The 21,016-nt window shown below is 35.7% G+C and overlaps 1 pseudogene; it reads right to left on the bottom strand.

Annotated features, from left to right (window-relative positions):
- Positions 1–391: 391 nt before the first annotated feature.
- Positions 392–2,426, bottom strand: LOC143680926 (enoyl-CoA delta isomerase 2 pseudogene; annotated as a pseudogene).
- Positions 2,427–21,016: the final 18,590 nt, after the last annotated feature.

Here is a 21,016-nt window from a genome sequence, read left to right as displayed (position 1 = left end):
CTGTCAGCATGTGGACCAAATCAGTCAGTGACCCCTTGTGGAAAGCAAAGTGCTATGATGATGTTTAAAGATACAACTTTGGCTTGTCACACTATGAATACTTCCCAAAACAGGAACCAAAGCAGGCTGTTTCAGTGTTTCTGGCAACCACAGTTCATGTTGAAAGTTGTTAAGACCCTTCCCCATTACCAAAAACCTACATAGAATCTTAAAATTTATTCTATGTAATTTTTTCTCTTTTCATCAGCTCTCTTGTTATAAATTTATAACTATCATAGATACTTTAGCACTGACAAAAGGCACAGCAGAAGTTTGTTTAGTTCAAGTATCAGAAATCAGAGGTCATATCACACTCTATCCTATGAAACACTTAACGTTACTGTAGTTGCCATCACAGTTTTGCTCTTTTGGATAAGAAATTCTTGACCGCATTCAGGCATTCCTCTGACTGCCACCTTTCCTGTAGAATGTTTCACTCTTCAGAATTAACAGCGTGAAGCTTTTTTCTTCTCTCTGTTTTGGATTACCTGTCTTGAAATTCTCATAGCATTTGGGGGGAGTTTTGAATATACTTTCAGCCTGGTCCAAACTTCTTTCAGGAAATACTTCAGTAATGAGTCCCTGAGCACATGCTTCTCCAGCTGTTAACGTCTTTCCAAAAACAAGCATCTCAGTTGCCTTGTCCGATGCAGACACCATATCAAATAGCCCCAGAAGGGTGATGAAGATTCCTACAATTGGACCATTCACTACTGCAATCAGAGGCTTAAGAAAATCTATAAATTATCCTAAGAAATCCCTCAATAAGATGGCAGCACTCCTAGCTTTTTCTTCTACCCCACCAGAGGCAACATCAGCGAAGTTATTCAGATAGTTTCCACTACTATAATATTCACCATTTCCTGTGACAATGATTATGGCTGAGCCATCTTTGCTTGTGGGCTCAAGTGCAAGCATAATGTCTTGACAAATCTGGGTGCTGATTTTTTTTTTTTTTTGTGGGGTGGTGTGCTGGTTTGAAATGATGTATGTACCCTAGAAAAGCCATATTTGAATCCTAATCCCATTTTGTAAAGGCAGCCATTTCTTCTAATCCCTATTCAGCATGGTATGTTTGAAATTGTAATTAGATCATCTCCCTGGAGATGTGATGTAATAGAGAGTGGTTGTTAAACTGGACTAGGTGACAACATGTCTCCACCCATTTGGGTGGCTCTTGATTAATTTCTGAAGTCCTATAAAAGAGGAAACATTTTGGAGAATGAGAGATTCAGAGAGAGCAGAGTAAAACAACATAGCCATGGGAAGCAGAGTCCACCAGCCAGCAACCTTTGGAGACGAAGAAGGAAAATGTCTCCTGGGGAGCTTCATGAAAGAGGAAGTCAGGAGAAGAAGCAGGCAGATGACGCCGTGTTCATCATGTGCCCTTCCAGAGGAGAGAGAGCCCTGACTGTGTTCACCATGTGCCCTTCCACTTGAGAGAGAAACCCTGAACTTCATCAGCCTTCTTGAACCAAGGTATCTTTTCCTGGATGCCTTAGATTGGACATTTCTATAGACTTGTTTTAGTTGGGATATTTTCTCAGCCTTACAATTGTAAACTAGCAACTTATTAAATTCCCCTTTTTAAAAACCATTCCATTTTTGGTATATTGCATTCTGGCAGCTAGCAAACTAGAATGGGTGGTTTAGCATGATCTTTGTGGTGCCATCCTCTGAGGTTACCAGCAAAGTTTCATATCCAGGCTTTTTCCTGTCTGCACCAGGCTTTGCATGGCCAGACGATTCAGATGGCAAACCCAAACTGTATACCATATCCACATAATTCTGTCTGGCCCCTTCCTTGGGCAGGCTACCCAGGGCATTCCAGGCTTTCCATTTTGCCTTATTAATCAAGTCAAGGCACCTGGTTTGGGCACATGACAAGGTCTTTCAGTGGCCTGCTTGTATAGTGCATAGAGTTTGTTTCAATTCATTTCCTGGATCCTTCTGCAAGAATTTCACCTGATTCACAGCATTTTTGAAGTCCTGCTGACTGGCTCTTACTGCCGTTCTGCCCACGTGCAGCTGAAGTCCTGGGAAAATAGGACTTACAAAGAAAGAACTTCCTTCATGGGACCCATAAGAAAATAAGTAAATAACACGTTGCTACCAAAACATCACTGAAATCGGGTGCTCAGTTCCCCCAAGGACAGCAACCCGGATCTCAGCCTTACCTCCTGCCCCCAGGCTTACCTCCTGCCCCCAGGGCTTACCTCCTGCCCCGGAGCTTACCTCCTGCCCCGGGGCTTACCTCCTGCCCCCAGGGCTTACTTCCTGCCCTCGGGCTTACCTCCTGCCCCGGGGCTTACCTCCTGCCCCCGGGCTTACCTACTGCCCGGACTCTGCTGCTAGCCCTGCGCCAGGACTGCCAGGAGCCTGACCATAGCAGCGCAGTGCAGTGGGGCCGAGGCAGTACTGTGTTTTGAGCAAGGCCTTTTATTCCACCTTAGCACATCATTAAATGTACCTTCATTTTTTAGAGCCTTCATTTTTCTTGATACGCTATACATTTAAGGCACCATTTAAAAGAAGGCTAGATCTCAAAATAACAAATAAACAAACAAAAATAGAGTAATCCCCACACCCAAACAACTCCTGGTTTTCAAAAATAACTTGCTATTGCTCCTTTCTTTCTTTTCTCAATACTAGGAAATTGGTGGCTTTCTGGAATTCTTTCAGAAGTGGGCATTTCCTAGCCCTTTTTGGTAATATGATAAAGCCTTTAAAATTATTTAGTTATACTTAAGCATAGTCTAACTTCCCATTTTACAGAGGCATAAACTGAAGGACCGAGCAATTATATATGTCAAAGATGCACTGATGTCTCCCAGAATAAAAGACCCTAGTAAAACTTAGAGACTAATGCTTGGATGAATCTAAAGGGAAGAGATACAAGTTATGCTTATGTGATGGCAATTGCCTAGATTAAATATAAAAATGTAGACAAAATTTCAAAATATAGTTAAGAAAGTATTTTTGAGGTCAGTGACAGAGGAGGACAGTTGTCTCACATGGAAATGACCATCTGCTTATAAAAATAGGGCAAAAAAAGAGAAGAAAATTCTTTGCTGTCTCCAGTGACTAGGGAACCTTGTCTTCAACCACTCTGAAGAATTTTTGAGGGATACAGTGCTGCCACATATTTCATATTTGTAAAGTGAAACCATTGAAAGCAGCAGTGGCTAGGAAGGTACAGAGCAAATTCCATATCTTCCTGAAGAGGGTATGTTATGGGTTGTCTCTCCTAAAAACATATCTTCAAGTTCTAAACCCTAGTCCTGTGACTATTACCTTATTTAGAAATAGAGCTCCTAAAGGCTCTATTAGTTAAAATGAGGTCCTATGGAGTAGTGTGAGCACTGTTTCACTATGACTGGTGTCCTTCTAAAATAGGGAGAATAGACACCAACAGAATGGTGAATGCCATCTGAAGACAGAGGCAGAGATTGGAGTGATGCAGCTGCAAGCAAAGGAATGCCAAAGCATTGCTGGGAGCCCCCAGAAGCTGGAATAGGCAAGCAAGAATTCTCCCCTATAGATTTCAGGTGAAACACAGCCCTACTGACACCTTGAATTCAGATTTTCAGCCTTCAGAACTGTAAAGAGAATAAATTTCTGGTTTTTTAACCCTCCTAGTTTGTGGTATTTGTCATGGCAGCTCTAGGGAACTTAGAGAGTTTTTGAAATGGCAGAATCAATAAAAAGAAGCTCTTCAGGAGTTACAGGGAGGGCAAGTCACATGATGGTAGCTTATTCAGACACACAGCAGAATAACCGTGGAACTGATGAAAAACTTAATGAACCAAAGAAAAGGGAAAATTGAGAAATAAGCAACTAATAAGAACGCATGGTAAGGGCAAGAAAAAAATGACAACATGGATGCCCAAACACATCAATAATTATAATAAAGGGGAGATGATTAAATTTAATTCCTTATTGTAATGTACCTTAATATTACAGGAAAACACAGGAGAAGGTAGATCAATCTTGGGGAACAAAATGCTTATTTCAAGCAAGACAAAACTCAGAATTTATTTAGAAAACTAACAGGTCAATAAGGGAAAAAGTCTCACTAACACATTAAACAGTTATAACAGAAGAAAAGAAACTGTTTGTGATATATGTTAAACAAGATTAATATTCAAAATATACTAAGAATGTCTAAGGATGAATAAGACAAAAGAAAAGAAGCCAATATTGTTGGTGTTTAAATCTGTGATTCAGCAATGGCCAATTTTCCATGTGTAGATGTACAGTCTAATTAGCAATCAGGAAAGGCAAATTAAAAGAGCAGTGAAACATACTTTCTACTCTTTAAATTGGGAAAATGAAAGATTGGTCATAAATTATTTAGGCAATGGTATAGGGAGAAAAGTACTTTCATATATTATTGATGGAAAATGTACTTAAGAATATGTTTATGAACCATAAATTTTAAATACTTGTCAAAACTTAAAGTAGGCATAAGAATACTCTGGCGAGGCTTTAGCCAAAATATTTGTATTCCTGCTCTATTCTTGTTTCTGAGCATGAATATACCTTTTTAGTTGTATTATTATTATTATTATTTTTAAATGGATCTGTCTTTTCTGTTTGCTTGACACACAGGGTGTATCCAGCACATGATATCATTCTGCCATCTCGACTCTCAATCTGTACTTTGTATCCTCATTCACATAAAAAATACTCTTGTTAAGAGCATTATGATCTCTTAACTACCGAGTCTCACATACATTTTAAGTCCCCATCTTACTACACACCTCTGTATTATGTGAAACATAAAACTTCTTCCTTCTTGAAATTTCTTAGTCTTCATTTGAGGGACATGATATCTTGGTTTTCATCTAACACTACAGCTGGGAATTCTTAGTTGTCTTTACCCAGTATTTTTATTTACCCAGCTTTTACATGCTAGTTTATTAGCATCCCATTCTGTGCCCTATTTTCTTCCCTCTCATGTTACATTGTGAGTATAATGTAGTAGCTATGAGTAACAGTGGATATTCATTAGCCTTAGTGTAAGGATTTGAATTCTGATAATAGTTATAGGTTATAAAAATCTTTGTTTGGCAAGTTACTTACCTCCAGTGTGTCTCAGGGTCATCATCCATAAGATGTAATTAATAACAATAAAACTTAAGTTTAAGGATGTTCTGAGTATTAAATTGAGATAACACATGCAAAGCACTTAGCATAGTGCCTTAGTACTTAACAAATTTTAGAAATTATTAATATTATTTCCATGGACTTTAAATGCCACCTAGATGTCAATAACTTCCAGATTTATAACTACAACCCAAATTTCTCTTTTGAAATCCTGAATCCTTTTCTCACTATCAACTTGACATATCCAGTTGGATATGTAACATGTGCCTCAAACTTAAGGTGTTCAGAATTGAACCTTTAATCTTTAACTCCACCTGCTCCCCTTTCTATATTTTAGTAAATGACACTTTATTCAACTTAGTGTTAAAGCCCAATATCAGAGCGGAGGCAGGATGAGTTCACAGTGAAGTGAGGAGTGTAATTTAGCTTGTCATCTAGGGTATATAGTAAATAGCTAAGAACTATATATAACAAATGTTTGGTGGACCTCAGGACAAACATCCTACACCAGTTTGGAAGGGTAGACTGGCTGAGATCCCATGGATGTAAGTTTCCCAAGCTATGGAGGCTGGTGCTGCTCCCCTAAAGATGCAGCAGTCTGGTTCCTGGAAGCAATGAGAAGTTCCACTTTGCCTGCTGGAAACAACTGCTTTGCCAAGCACCATGAGTAGCTGTGCTATCAGGTATGAGAATAGTATACCTGATGGGTGCTGAGAATAGCCATCCCATGGGGAGTAAGAATAGCTGCTGTGATGGGCGCTGAGAATAGCTGTCCAGATGTGTGTAGAGAATAGCGGACCCACTGGGAGCCAAGAACAGTTGCCATGCTGAGTGCCAAAAATAGCTGCCCTGCCCAGTGCCATCTTGCTTAGTCAGTAACCACAGTTAGGAAGAGCCCAGTCTGAGGGAAAGAGGTGGCTCGAGAGCGTCATCTTTTGGTAAGCCTCAAGTAGAATTACATCCTCTCCATAAGGATCTGGGCATTGGTTTGGTGAGTAATTACTGGCAAATGAAGTCCAAAGGAGAACCTTTAAGGAAAACCCAAGCAAATATAAAACCTTAGATGAGTCAAGGAAATCAACTTGCAAAATAACCTCCTAAAGATAAACAAATGCCCCAAACACAACAGAAAATCACAAAGCACATGAATATATAAGCAGATGTGGCCCAGCTAAATGACCAAATAAAAACATTGGAGGGAACACAGAATTTTGAGGAAATAATCAAAGGTTCTCATAACAAAATAAAAGATATCAAGAAGATATAGGAGGAGCATAAAGAAGAATTTGAAAAAATAAATAGAAAAATAACAGTTTTCACAGAGATCAAAGATACTGTAGGTCAAATAAAAAACATACCAGAGGGTGCACGGGTAGTACAGTGGTAGAATGCTTGCCTTTCACATGGTAGACCCAGGTTCAATTCTTGGACCATGCACCCCCTCAAATATATATATATATATATACTAGAGACATGCAGCAGAAGATTTGAAGAGGCAGAAGAAAGAATAAGTGAACTAGAACACAGGATGATTGAACCCAAATACATAAAAGAATAAACACAAGAAAGATAGAAAAAATAAAGTAGGATTTCAGGGAAATGATGGACAACACAAATAACATAAATTTAGGAATCATTGTTGTCCCAGAAGGAGAATGGAAAAATAAAGGGCTAGGAAGGTAGTTGAAGAGATAATGGGAGAAATTTTCCCAAATTTTATAGAAGACATAAATATGCAAATCAAAAAAGCCCAATGAACTCCGAATAGAATAAATCCAAATGGACACACTCCAAGACATACTAATCATTCTGTCAAATGTTGAAGAGAAGCAGAAAGTCCTTTAAACACAAGAGAAAATGTGGCTCACCACATACAAGGGAAACCACATAAAACTGAGTTTGGACTGCTCAGCAGGCACCATGGAGGTGAAAAGGCAGTTGTATGATATGTTTAAGATCCTGAAAAAGAAAGACTTACAGCCTAGAATTCATTATCCAGCCAAGTTGTCCTTCAAAAGTGAGGGAGAGTTTAAAATATTCTCAGACAAACAAGGGTGAGAGAATTTGTCAACAAGAGACCTGCCCTAGAAGAAATTCTAAAGGGAATTTTGCCAGTTGAAAAAGAAAAAAAATATATAGGAGAGGGAGTTCTGGAGGAGGGCACAAAATTGAAGAGTATCATTAAGTGTACCTTAAAGGATGTATAGAGAAAGAGGGAGAGATAATATATAGATCTGAGAAATAAAAGCTAAAATGATAAGATGGTATATTCAAGAACTGCCTTTACAGTAATAACTTTGAGTATTAATGGAGTAAACTTACAAAAGTTATCAGTTAGCAGAATGGATTTAAAAATATGATCCATCTATATATTAATTACATGAAACTCATCTTAGATCCAAAGATAAAAGTAGACCAAAAATTAAAGGATGAAAATAATTTTTCTGTGCAAGCTGTAACCAAAAGAAACAAGAATAGCTATACTAATATCACACAAAATAGACTTTCAGTGTAAAGGTGTCATAAGAGAAAAGGAAGGACATTATATATTTTAATAAAAGGGGCAATTCACAAAGAAGAAATAATGTTCATAAATGTTTATGCTCCCAATCAAGGAGATCCAAAGTACATAAGGCAAACACTGGAAAAACTGAAGGGAGTAATAAATGTTTCAACAGTAATAGTAGGAGACTCCAATACACACTCTCCTCTATATATAGAACAATCAGACAGAGGATCAGCAAGGAAATTGAGAACTTAAATATTTTCATAAATGAATTAGACCTGACAGACATATATAGATTGCTACACCCCAAAACACCAAGATATGCATTCTTTCCTAGTACTCATGAAATGTTTTCCAAGGTAGATCATATGCTGGGACACACAAAAAAATCTTTATAAATTTAATAAAATGAAATAATTCAAAGTACTTTCTCTGGCCACAATGGAATGAAGCTGGAAATTAATAACCACCAAAGAACTAGAACTCTGACAAATACATGGAGATTAAAAAAAACACTTACATAATTGGTGGGTCAAAGAAAATTGCTAGATCAAGATGTAAACATCTGGAGACAAATGAAAATGAGAATACATTGTATCAGAATTGTGGCATGCAGCAAAGGAAGTGCTGAGAGGGAAATTTATCGCCCTAAACACCTATAAAAAGAAAAAGAGCAAAAATCAAAGACACAACAGCTCACCTGGGGAAACTACAGAAAGAACATCAAACAAAACCCAAGGCAAATAGAAGAAGAGAAATAATAAAGATTAAAGCAGAAATCAACAAATTGAAGAAGAAAAAACAAATCATAGAAAGAATGAACAAAACCAAAAGTTGGTTCTATAAGAAAATCAATAAAATTGGTGGATCCCCAGCTATGATGACAAAGAAAAAAAAGAGAGAGAATGCAAATAAACAAAATAAGAAATGAGAGGGGAGATTGTAACCATGGATCATAAAGAAATTAAAAAAACATAAGATACTATGAATAACTATATGCCAGCAAACTAGACAACTTAAGATGAAATGGATAAATTCCTAGAAACACATGAACTACCTACACTGACTCAAGAGGAAGCAGAAGATCTTAACAAAGTACTTACAAGTAAAGAGATTCAATTAATCATCAAAAATCTTCATTCAGAGAAAAGCCCAGGACCAGATGACTTCAGAGGGGAATTTCATCAAACATCCCAAAAAGAACTAATGCCAATCCTGCTCAAACTCTTTCAAAACTTGAGGAAAAAGGAATGCTAACTAACTCATTTTATGAAGCGAAGAAAATTCTAATACCAAAACCAGAAAAAGACACTACAAGAAAGGAAAGCCACAGGCAAATTTCCTTAATGAACACAGATATAAAATTCTTAACAAAATACCAGGAAATCAAGTCCAACATACATTAAAAGAAGTATCACGACCAAGTGGGGTTTATACCAGTAATGCAAGGTGGTTTAACATAAGAAAATAAATGTACATCAACAAATCTAAAGGGAAAAATCACATATCATATCAATTGATGCTGAAAAGGCATCCAACAGAGTTCAGGTTCCTTTTCTGATAAAAACACTTCAAGATGTAGGAATCAAAGGACTCTTCCTCAGTGTCATAAAGGGCCTATATGAAAAACCCATAGCCACCATCATACTCACTGAAGAGAGATTGAAAGCATTCCCCCTAAGATCGGCAATAAGACAAGGATGTCCATTGTCACTGCTAATATTTAATATTGTACTAGAAGTTTCAGCTAGAGCAATCAGGCAGGAGAAAGAAATGAAAGGCATCCAAATAGGTAAAGAAGAAGTAAAAGTTTCATTATTTGCAGATGACATGCTCTTATACCTGTAAAATCCTGAGAAATCTACAACAAAGCTAAGTGAGCTAACGAATACATTCAACAAAGCGATGAGATAAAAGATTAATATACAAAACCCAGTAATGCTTCTATACACAAGTAATGACCTAACTGGGGAGGCAATTAAGAAAAAAATTCCATTGAATATAGCAACTGAAATAGTCAAATACTAGGAATGAGATTAACCGCAGATGTTAGGATACTGTACACAGAAAAGTACAAAACATTGCTAAAAGAATATCTAAATCAATGGAAAAACCTTCTGTGGTTATAGATAGGAAGGTTGAATGTCATCAAGATGTCAATTCAACTCAAATCAATGTAATACCAATCAAAATTTCAAAATCCTACTTTGAACTAGCTTGCTCTCAAATTTATTTAGAAGTGAAAGGTATCCTGAAAAAGAAGAGCTAAGTGGGAGGACTAGCAGTTCCTGACTTTAAAACTTATTATAGGGAGGGCCATGGTGGCTCACTGGCAGAGTTCTTGCCGGCCATGCCAGACACCCAGGTTCAATTCCAGTGCCTGCCCATGTAAAAAAATAAATATACTTATTATAGTGTGGTGTGATGGTGGCTCAGTGGCAGAATTCTTGCTTGCCATGCCAGGGACCCAGATGTGATTCCTGATGCCTGCCCATATAAGCAAACAAACAAGCAAAAAAAAGACTTATAATAAAGCCACAGTGGTCAAAACATCATGGTATTGGTAAAAAAAAAAAAATAGAGGTATTGATCAGTGGAACCAAATCAAGAGTGTGGAGATAGACCACCAAATCTATGGTCAATTGATCTCTGATAAGGCCCTCAAGTCCACTGAATTAGGACAGAATATTCTTTTCAACAAATAGATATGGGAGAGCTGAATATCAATAGCCAAAAGAATGAAAGAGGACCTCTACCTTAAACCTAATACAAAAATTACTTCAAAATGATCAAAGACCTAAATATAAAGGCTATTACTATGGGGGTGCAAGGGTAATTCAGTGGTATGATTCTTGCTTGCCATGTGGGAGACCCAGGTTCAATTCCTGGTCCATGTACTTCCCCCAAACAAACAAATAAGCAAAACAAACAGACAAAAATTCAACAACAAATAGTGCTATAACAATGGGATGCTCACATGGGAAAATAATGAAATGTGACCCCGCCATATAGCATACAAAAAAAAAAAAAAGCCAGTAAAAACATAAAACTCCTAGAAGAAAATATAGACAAACATCTTCAAGATTTTGCAATAGGAGGTAGCTTCTTAAACTTCACACCTGAAGTACAATCAATGAAAGAAACAATAGATAAATTGGAACTCCTCAATATCAAAAGTTTTTGTGCCTCAAAGGAATTTGTCAAAAAGGTGAAGAGATGGCCAATTCAATGGGAGAAAATATTTGGAATCCATATAGCAGATAAAGATTTAATGTTCTGTGTGAATAAAGAAATTATACAACTCAGCCACAAAAGAACAAACAATCCAATTATACCACAGGCAAAGGATATGAACAGACATTTCTCTGAGGAGACAACTCAACCACAAAAGAACAAACAACCCAATCACACAATGGGCAAAGGATACTAACAGACATTTCTCTGAAGAGCAGATACAGATGTCTAAATAGCACATAATGAGGTCATCATTTTCGTTAGCTGTAAGGGAAATGCAAATCAAGATTACAATGAGATATCACCTCACACCAATAAGAATTGCTACTATTAAACAAATAAAAAACTAAACATGTTAGAGAGGATGTGGAGAAATTGGAACACATTCTTTGCTGGTAGGAATGTTTAATGATTTAGTCACTGTGAAAGACAGTTTGCAGTTCCTTAGAAAACTAAATATCAAGTTGCCCTATGACCTGGCATACATGACTCTATCATAGTTATCTTCAATTTGGCAGTGTTATTTATTACCCCACTAATGAACTACAGTCACTTCTATCTGTTCCTTTACATTCAAGTTCAACAACATTGGGTAACCATTCACCCATCTCTAGCTTCTGTGTATCTATAAGTTCCTTTAAAGTTCTTCAAAAACTCTATTTCAATATTCAGTATATACCTAGAAGAGCTGAAAGCAGTGACGTGATGCTCAAAGTAACACTATTTACAATTGCCAAAAGATGGAAATGATCCAAGTGTCCATCAACAGACAGGTAGATAAACAAATGTGGTATATACATATGATGGAATATTATGCAGCAGTAAGATAAAATGATATCATGAAGCATATGATAACATGAATCACCCTTGAGGACATAATGATGAGTGAAATAAGCCAGACACAGAATGATAGATATGATATGATCTCACTATTATGACTATGGCAAAGATAAACTCAGAGCTTAAAAAGTAAATTTAAAGGGACTAGAGATGGGTGAATGGTTACCCAATGTGGTTGAACTTAAATGTAAAGGAACAGATAGTTCATTAGTGGGGTAATAAGTAACACTGTCCAAATGAAGGTGATTATGATAGAAAAGGATATATAAAGTCATGTACACCACACATAACTCTGCAATTACAAATAAGTTCTTACATGAACAACTTTAAAGGTTTGATCTTGTACAAAGAGTCAATAATAGAAGTCTATATAACTGGATTATATACACTGATATTACATGCTATGTCCTATAGTTATCAGGAAGACATCACCAGTACCACAGCGAGGTCAGGGGCTAATAATTGAGGTTAAGGGACAAGAGATAGGGGTAGGTTTAGATTTTATATTTGGTTAGGCTGTGTTTATCAGTTTTTTGTCTCTTTGGACCAATGAAAACTGTCTAGAATTGAGAGTGCTGATTATTGTACAAGTGAGTGAGGACACTATAAGTCGTGGTTTGTTTTTTGGGATATCATCCATGATGCTCAACAGATGAAGGGGGCCTAATGGCACGATGACTGCGAGGCAGAATGTCAACTGTGATGTTTACATGTGATAGAATATTGTGTGACTACAAAAGGGAATGAAGTCATGAGGTATGGAATGAAGTGAATGAACCTTGGGGACATTGTGCTGTGCAAAATAAGTCAGAAAGAAAAGAACAAATATAGTATGGTCTCTTTTAGAAAATACTTATAAGAAAACTGGAGCCAAGAATGTAAGCTCTTATAGCAGCCATACTTAGAGTTCTAAGTGTATTTCTAGATTCTGTGATGCTGCACTATATGTGTATAATTTGATATTTCTCCAGAATGTTAGATATCCCCAAGACAGCTAATACTCAGAGCTGGAACTCTGCAGCTCTGAAAGTCAGCGTTGTTATATACAGCAATTGTTAAAGTAGCTGAAAAAGTGATTAGGCTTCAATTAGAGACAAAAAAGAAGCTGATCTGGTAGGGACTAAGGTAAACCAGAATGCAGAGCAAAGGATGATAGTGGATAATTTCTAGAGCTTCACCTATTGTATGAGGCCAAAGGCAGAGAAGTTTATTGTGTCTAGACCCTAATTTAATGTAACACACAATCTACATCAACAACCTGCCTGGATAGCTCATTTTAACAACCTAAACACATGGAACCCAGAATGGGAATGAAGCCTGGTAATTCAGTATGGATTAATGTAATACCCAGATGCATTCCAGGCTATGATGGACTGATAATTAAAAATTATGGTAGAGTACCTTATGGGACTGGAGAAAAAATATGGAATTGTTAAATTTCCCCATCTGGGAAATCCCTGAAATTCTCGAAAAACATTAGGGACTAAAAAAAAAAAATAGGCCAAGCCTTTGATTTTTTTTTTTTTTTTTTTTTACATGGGCAGGCTCCAGGAATTGAACCCACTGTCTCTGGCATGGCAGCTGAGAATTCTACCAGGGAGCCACCACTGCACAGCACAAAGTCTTTGATTTTAGTGATTGCATTTATGAAACTCATTTCTGTAGTGGAGAAGCTAAGACTACTTATAATTATGGCTAAGAGTTGCTTCTAGGAAACCTCTTTCATTGCTCAGATGTGTCCTCTCTCTTTCTCTAAGCCCAACTCTGCAAAGAAAATTATTACACTCCCCCCTATGTGGGACAGAACAGTTAGGGGGTGAAAGTCTCCCTGAAAACATGGGACATGATTTCCAGAGATGAGCCCTGACACCATGGGATCAATGAAGCCTTCTGTCCAAAAGGGGGAAAACAAATGTTACAAAATAAGGTATCAGTGGCGAAGAGAGTTCAAATGGAGCCCAGAGGCTATTCTGGAGGCCATTCTTATGCAACCTTCAGGTAAGTATTGCTAATTGTCATGGTTTGGCAACCCCCAACCAACAATCACTCCTGTTAACTCTAAAAAACACTTCGGGCTCTAACCGTGACTCCCAAAAAGTTTCAAGCACTAAATTTACTTTCCTGAAACTTAAAACTTTCAGAGAGCTCCTAGGACAGATAAGTCTTGAAACCCAGAGGGGCCAGCCTCTCCAAGAATTTCAACTAGTTCCATCCCCCATCCTATATTGTCAATACCCTTTTGCAACATGAGAAAGTTAGAACAGGACTACTACAGTTTGGGAGTAGAATCAAATGAGAAGAGTCATAATAGATAACACAGGATTTAACAGATGAGTATCACTGCTGAATCACTATGTTGATGTTTCTTTTGGCCTCTGGTGTTTTGGGGCAGTTGTACAGTAAAACCCATTGTTGTGGAATGGGAACCCATACCAAACCTTGAAATCTGTTCTGTAACTACTTGTTAAAATATACTCTGAAAATTATTGGTCTTTTAATTTTTTTCTTTTTGTATCTAATAAGTTATATATCAAAATAAAAAATGTTATAATAAAATTCATTATCAGACATTCTTCACATTATTTTTTATTTTCTCAGGCCTAATTCAATCCATCACTAAGTCTTGCCAGTTCTATTTATATTTTTTAATGAGGACATTTCTATTTCTACTCTTGCCTCTATAATCCAAATCAGCATCATGTCTTACTTTAATGAGTTCAACAACCTGATACAATGATTTCACCTCCAGTTCTACCCTGTTTAGCACATTCTCCACACAGCAGTGAGCCAGAATGATAACTTTACAAGTTAATGAATAGAAATGTGAGGTTTTATATACATTGGTTTAACGTATATTTTCAAGGAAGTTATTTCATGTTGTTTGTATTTGAGATTCCCATGCAAATTTTTTCAATGTGAAGATCATTCCCCAAATATCATATCCAAGTAGATGTTCAATTAATTTAAAGGGAACAATCAGAGATTAGAAAATAGTGCTTTCAAATATATAATCAACAATACAATGAAGGCATTTAGAAACACCCTAGATATAATGGAAAAAATATAAAAGAAATGAGAGTGTGAAACAAATATATATATAAAAAAATGAATATGATGAGTGAACAAACCAGACCTTCACAATAACGATAGTTATATGAGAGAGTAGAAAAGGTGGAGATAGAAAGACAATTACTAGGTGGATAAGAATCAGTAATCAAGGAAATAAGGGAAGAAAACAGCATTAAGTTGGAAAAAAAAAAAGAGATTCCATAACAAGAAAACTCTGAAAGGGCACTTTATGCAGTTAGGGCATCATACCTAGATATATCTTGATAATTAGCAGGTGGTGGTGATAAGGAGATTATTCAAAACAGATGCCTTAGGTGAAACAGTATGTAATTGATAAATATGAGATATACACAAAGTGATAACATGCTTTTTTGAAAATCTGTGATGCTAAGGATAAGTATTTCTTGAAGAAAAACATCCATGAAAAACTGTTCGATGTGATGTGGAATCAATGATAATGTTTTCAAAGACTTGACTACAAAAGGAAATGTTTCAGGCATCCATGTAAAATTGCAGAGCTACTAACTGGATTTTAAAAGTCATAGCATATTGTTCTAGTTGATAATCATGAAAAGATTGTTATGTAGAAAAGATAATACAATGTTATATGTAAAGAGTTTGGAGGGCTAAATTTAAGAATGTGCACTTTAAAAAATTCTTAGAAATGTATCCTTAATTTTGCAAAATAGGATTATGAATAATACTATTAAATGTGAAATTTTTAATATGTTTTGCTCATTTCCAGAATCTTCAGTGAGTCATTTTTATGACTAACCCATTTAAATGTTGAACATATGTATGTGTGTTTATTGAAGTGTGTAAAATTAAAATAGTACTTTTCCCTGTGTAAATGGGCTCCATTCTGCAATAAATCAAAAGTATAGCCTAGAACTCATTTCTTTTCCTTGTATGGTCTAATGGGAAATAGGAAATAAAGAGCAAAGGATTACATTTTCTTCCCACTATAACAGATGGATGCTCATTTGCAGAATAGTAATGTGTTCAGCATAGACAGAAGAAAATTTTAGTAAATACAAAAAGATCGGCGTGCATTTCTCTTCTCCATATCTAACTAGAAGTGCATTTATCTGACAGACAAACAATTGTTTTCTGGATATGATTATACATTAACAATGAATACTTAATTTAGTTTTCTTGGTAAAATTTTGAAGGAAAAGAAGGATATAATGTAATTAACTATAGAGAATAGTTTAGTCGTCTTTCTCTATGTTCAAAAGGCCAATAATAATGTCAGGAAAGTAAAATCTAATAATGAGCTAAAGCATGAGAAAAAATTTGAGAGGAATAAAATATCTCTTTCATTTTAATCTGAGTAAGAATTGATAATGTTCTATAAAAACAAAAAGTGTGGTATTCAAGTTCTATTTTTGCTTTCTCCATCTCTGTAGAGTAAACATAAAAGTTAAAAGGATAAATGGATCATGACTAAAAAAAATTGAACCTCAAGGTAGGTTAGGAGAAAGTAAAAACAAAGTCCTCATTTTTTAAATTAAATTTCTTTATTCTGCTCAATTATCTGTCATAAAAATAAATATAAATACAAGACCAGGAATTTGTTATTATTCAAATGGGCAATTTCAAAAAAAATTTGAACCTGGAGCAAAAGTTTAGTGACAAGGGTGGGACACAGTGGCTCAGTGGCAGAGTTCTCGCCTGCCATGCTGGAGACCCAGATTTGATGCCCATGTTAAAAAAAAAAAAGTTTAGTGATGGACTTGATGTTGATTCAAGGGAAAGAAAATTAAGAAGTCATTATTATTATTTAAAAAATACTAAATTTATAGTGTATTTATTTACATTTCATAATAGAATGCATATAACTATTTACATGTAACAGAAAATTTAATATGTTCTGAAGTCGTTAGATAGAAAAATAAAAATTATCCCCAATAGACCATCACTTAGAACTAGATCTGCATTTTAGCTTTATTTTCTTTTTCTTAATCAGCAAACAATTAGATATATAGGTAGATATTTATAGTTATAATTTATATGACTCTAAAAAGAGAGTTAATTTATTCCAGTATTACATGACCTATCCACATGGATTGATGCAATTTAGCTCCCAACAGCTGTGTTCTGGAAGCTGAGGAATATTAATTATTGATATAGTGACACAAGATGTAAGAGGACCAACACCTGGGCTTCATCTCCTTCTCCATATCCTGCTCTTTACCTCTTGGCAGGACACTTTCAGAGCCTCTGTGTCTTTCTGCCACATGCACCGATGCTGGTAATGAGTGCTGACGGTACCTCCTCTTGCCCCATGGTGCTTTAGACTAAGTTGGGATCCACTACAGTTACTTGTCTAGGGTGAAGCTGAAGCACACAAACAGGGAATGAGCACAGAGCACCCAGCTCAACATCCAAGGCTCAATGTTTCGGTTGGACTTTTCCTCTGCTCCAGTGGGCAGACAAAATTTTGTTCCTCTCTGGTCCCAGAGGCCTTTACTTCAAAGGCAGCAGCTTATTTTCTGTGGGCCTAGTGATTTCTAATATCAATACTGTGAATTTGGGGACTTAGTTCTCCTGAGTAAAATTCAATCTTTCTTAATGCAGCAGATATTAACTCATCAGAAACTACCTTTTTTTGGTTAAAAGTTCTTTGTTTTTTTGCTTTGTTAAAATAGTACTTATTCAAAATCCATTAATTTATTTTGTTTATTTAGCTACCCATTATCTTTTGTTTATAATTTACATTTTTAATAAATAGTTATTCAAATAACTTTAAAATAAATGTTGGCCTACAATGTAAACTCCATGAATGCAGGTATTTTTGTCTCTTTCTTTCATTGCTGTATTTATTCCTGGTGAATGAAAGAGATATCTACATGACTAACTCCATCATCTTCTCCATGTCATTTATCAGTGAGGCTTACCTGGACTATTCTAATTAACAAAACAACTCATCCCATCCTCACTCCAAGTCCTGTACTAAGTTCCCCGAACTCTATTACTCTTTGCTTATAGCGATTATGATTTTGTAACATAGGGCTTCAGTTTGGGATATGTCTATTTAACATCCAAATGGATAACTTGAGTAAGTAGACAGTTGGATATGTAAATCTAGAGTTTGGTTGATAGTGTTGGACTGGAGACATAAATTTTGGAGTAGTTGATTTTTAGAAGATGTACATAACCTTGAGATTTGAAGAGCCCTCAGGAGAGTGAGGGTAACTCGAGAAGAAAGGAGGAACCAAGACCAAGCCTGGGATGACTGAAACATGAAGAGGTTGGCGTGAAGAGGGGGCAGTCTTCAAGAGACGGTAAAATAGGAGTGACTGGAGAAGTAGAAGAAAGCCAAATGTGTGTGATAGCTGGGGAATCTAGAGAATAAAATGTTTTAAGGAGAAGGGAATAATAAACAGTGTCAAATCCCATTGATAGCTCAAGCTCAGACCTTGCATTGGCAATAGATTTAGCAATTAAGAGGTGGAGCTCCTTGATGCACTAGACAGGAGAATTTGTGGTGGAATGATGGGTCAAAAGTCTGATTAGAATAGGTTCAAGAGGGTAGAGGAGAAAAAAGTTGATGCAGAAGTGAAGTTCTTTTGTGTCTGTTTTTATAGGAGAAACACATATATGTGCTGATGGGAATGATTCAATAAAGATAAAAAATTTGTGCTGAAGAAGATGCAGGGAAGGATGGGGTCTCATGCTCAGTTGGAGGAATCAGCTTCTTTTTAGATAGGAGCATAGGCAGGTCTTTGGTAATAGTTAGCAGAATAGGTTGGAGGAATCAGCTTCTTTTTAGATAGGAGCATAGGTAGGTCTTTGGTAATAGCAGAATAGGTAAGTATATGTGGCATCAGGTGGATTGATGTGAAAATGAGATTTATGGACGTTCTCTTCCAATTGCTTAAATTTTCTCAATAGGAATTATATAAATGAGAGTGATTATGAAGGAGAAGGTGTTGGGAATTTGAGGAAAGTGAAGAAAGTATAAAATAAATGTATAGGACAATGGAAAGTAAATGGATTAAGGATTTATAGTATGATAATTGAAGTTTGTGATCTTGAGTTTTGTACAAGTCTATTTAGTTGTGGTTGTCTATTCTTCTCCAGCCACATTCAGCACATAGGCTCAAGTCCGGAGTGATAATAAAGATGGATTTAGCCAGGGTTGTAGTTTTTCCATGCGATTATGGCAAAGGGTAATTATAATGATTGACCATGAAATTTAAACTGTGTAAGGAATGAAGCCATCAAAGGAGTAAAGGTCTGAGAAAAGTGTTGGTAGGATCCGTTGAAGGGAGAGGTTCCTGTGGGGTTGAAAGACCATGCAGTTCAGGTAACTGGAGGCAGTATCTCAAAAAATGGTAGGTAATATTCATAGAAATTAAAGTTAAGGAGGGGTTACAATAATGAGAAAACTTTGGTATGATCATGGGAATGATGGTTAAGATAAAGTGAAGAGGAAAATAATTAGAAGAAGATAACAATGAAGTGGGAAATCACCAAGAATTGAGTAAGGTGAGTGATTCAGAGAAATGTAGGGTATGCCATTTGGGTTGGTACAGGGGATCCAGAGAGAGGAGCTATGGGTGACAAAATCTGATAGCATTATCTATAAGGTTCACTTTTATTTTGTTTTGTTTTTGCAGCAGGGAATCTCCCCATCTCCAAATTCAAGCTCTATTAATTGTCCAGTGTATCCTTTAAATTTTTTTAAGTTACAAAATTATAAGTTTGAACATCTGGCATTGTAAAATGTCCAGTTTTGTTCTTCTTCCTCATGTTGTCTTGGGTATTATTGGCTCTTATTTTTTTCATATAAATTTGGGAATCTGCTTATAAAATGTCAACAAACTTCTTGACCAAAAAAAGAGAAGAGAATGAGACAAAATAACATTTCACTTACTGAGAGATTTCAAATAGAGTGGGGAAGTCATTTCGGAGGTTGTCCTTTTGCATTATATAGATATCCTTTTTTACCCTTTTTAGTTTTTGTATATTAGAATAGCCAGAAGGAAATACCTAAAACTGTTGAACTGTAATCCAGTGACTTTGATTGTTCAAGGTGATTGGATGACTTTATGGCTTTTATGATATGACCATGTGACTGTGAAGACCTTGTGGCTGACATTTATCCAATGTATGGTCACAGGAGTAAAAAAAAAATGCAGAATAAAATGTAAATGAATAAAGGGAGGGGATAAGAAGTATGGGATGTTTTGGGTGTCCTTTATTTTTATTTACTTTTTTTTGGAGTAATGAAAATATTCAAAAGTTGTGGTGATGAATGCACAACTATATGATGATACTGTGAACCACTGATTGTACACTTTGGTTGATTATATAGTATGCAAATATATCTCAACAAAATTGGATTAAAAATGTCAACAGAAACTATCTACTGGTATTCTGATCAAGACTGAGTTGAATTAGTAGATCAGTTTGGGAAGAAATCTCATGTTTACAAAACTGAGTCTTCCAAATGTGAACACAGTCTATCTTTCCATTTACTTTGTCTTTTTAAAATTTCTATTAATCATTTTGTAATTTTAAAATAGAAGTCTTGGATATCTTTTAGACTTATTCAGTATATCTGATAGTTTTATACAATTTAATTGGTATCATTTAAAAAATCATTTTGTGTTTGTTGCTAACATATAAAAATAAAATTAAATTTTGTGTTCCTTGTATCCAGTAACCTTGCTGTGTTTAATTACTTCTGTGTTCTTATCTTTAGTTTTTTTTGGAATTTCTATATAAACCATCACATCATCTGGAAATTGTAATAGTTTAATTTCTTCATTCTAAATTATATATTTATATTTCTTATTTTATTGCATTGGCTAGAATTTCCAATAAAATGTTGAATAGAAGTGGTATTAATGGGCATCCTTAAATTGTTTCTAATCCAACGGGATAGTATATTTGTGTAGGTATTGTACATATTTTCCACAAATGAAGGACATTGTATTTTAGATATAGTTTGTTGAGAGTTTCCATTTTTAAAAAATATATGATGAATGAATGGGTGCTGAATTTTATTAATGTATGTTTCTACATCTATTGTTACAGTTATTAATTTTTTCTCACTTTATTTTATCTTACTTTAGTTTGCCTTATTGTTGACATGGGTTAACATGGATTCAAACAGATTGAATTTAAACTGTTGGCTAACCTTGCATTCTTGGAATAAAATCAACTTGGTCATGACTTTTATTATATTGCTCACTTTAATTTCTAATA

The sequence above is a fragment of the Tamandua tetradactyla genome, chromosome 1 (assembly GCF_023851605.1).
Source record: "Tamandua tetradactyla isolate mTamTet1 chromosome 1, mTamTet1.pri, whole genome shotgun sequence".
In the NCBI taxonomy this organism is placed as follows: Eukaryota; Metazoa; Chordata; class Mammalia; order Pilosa; family Myrmecophagidae; genus Tamandua; species Tamandua tetradactyla.
This window is presented reverse-complemented; position numbering and strand designations above follow the sequence as displayed.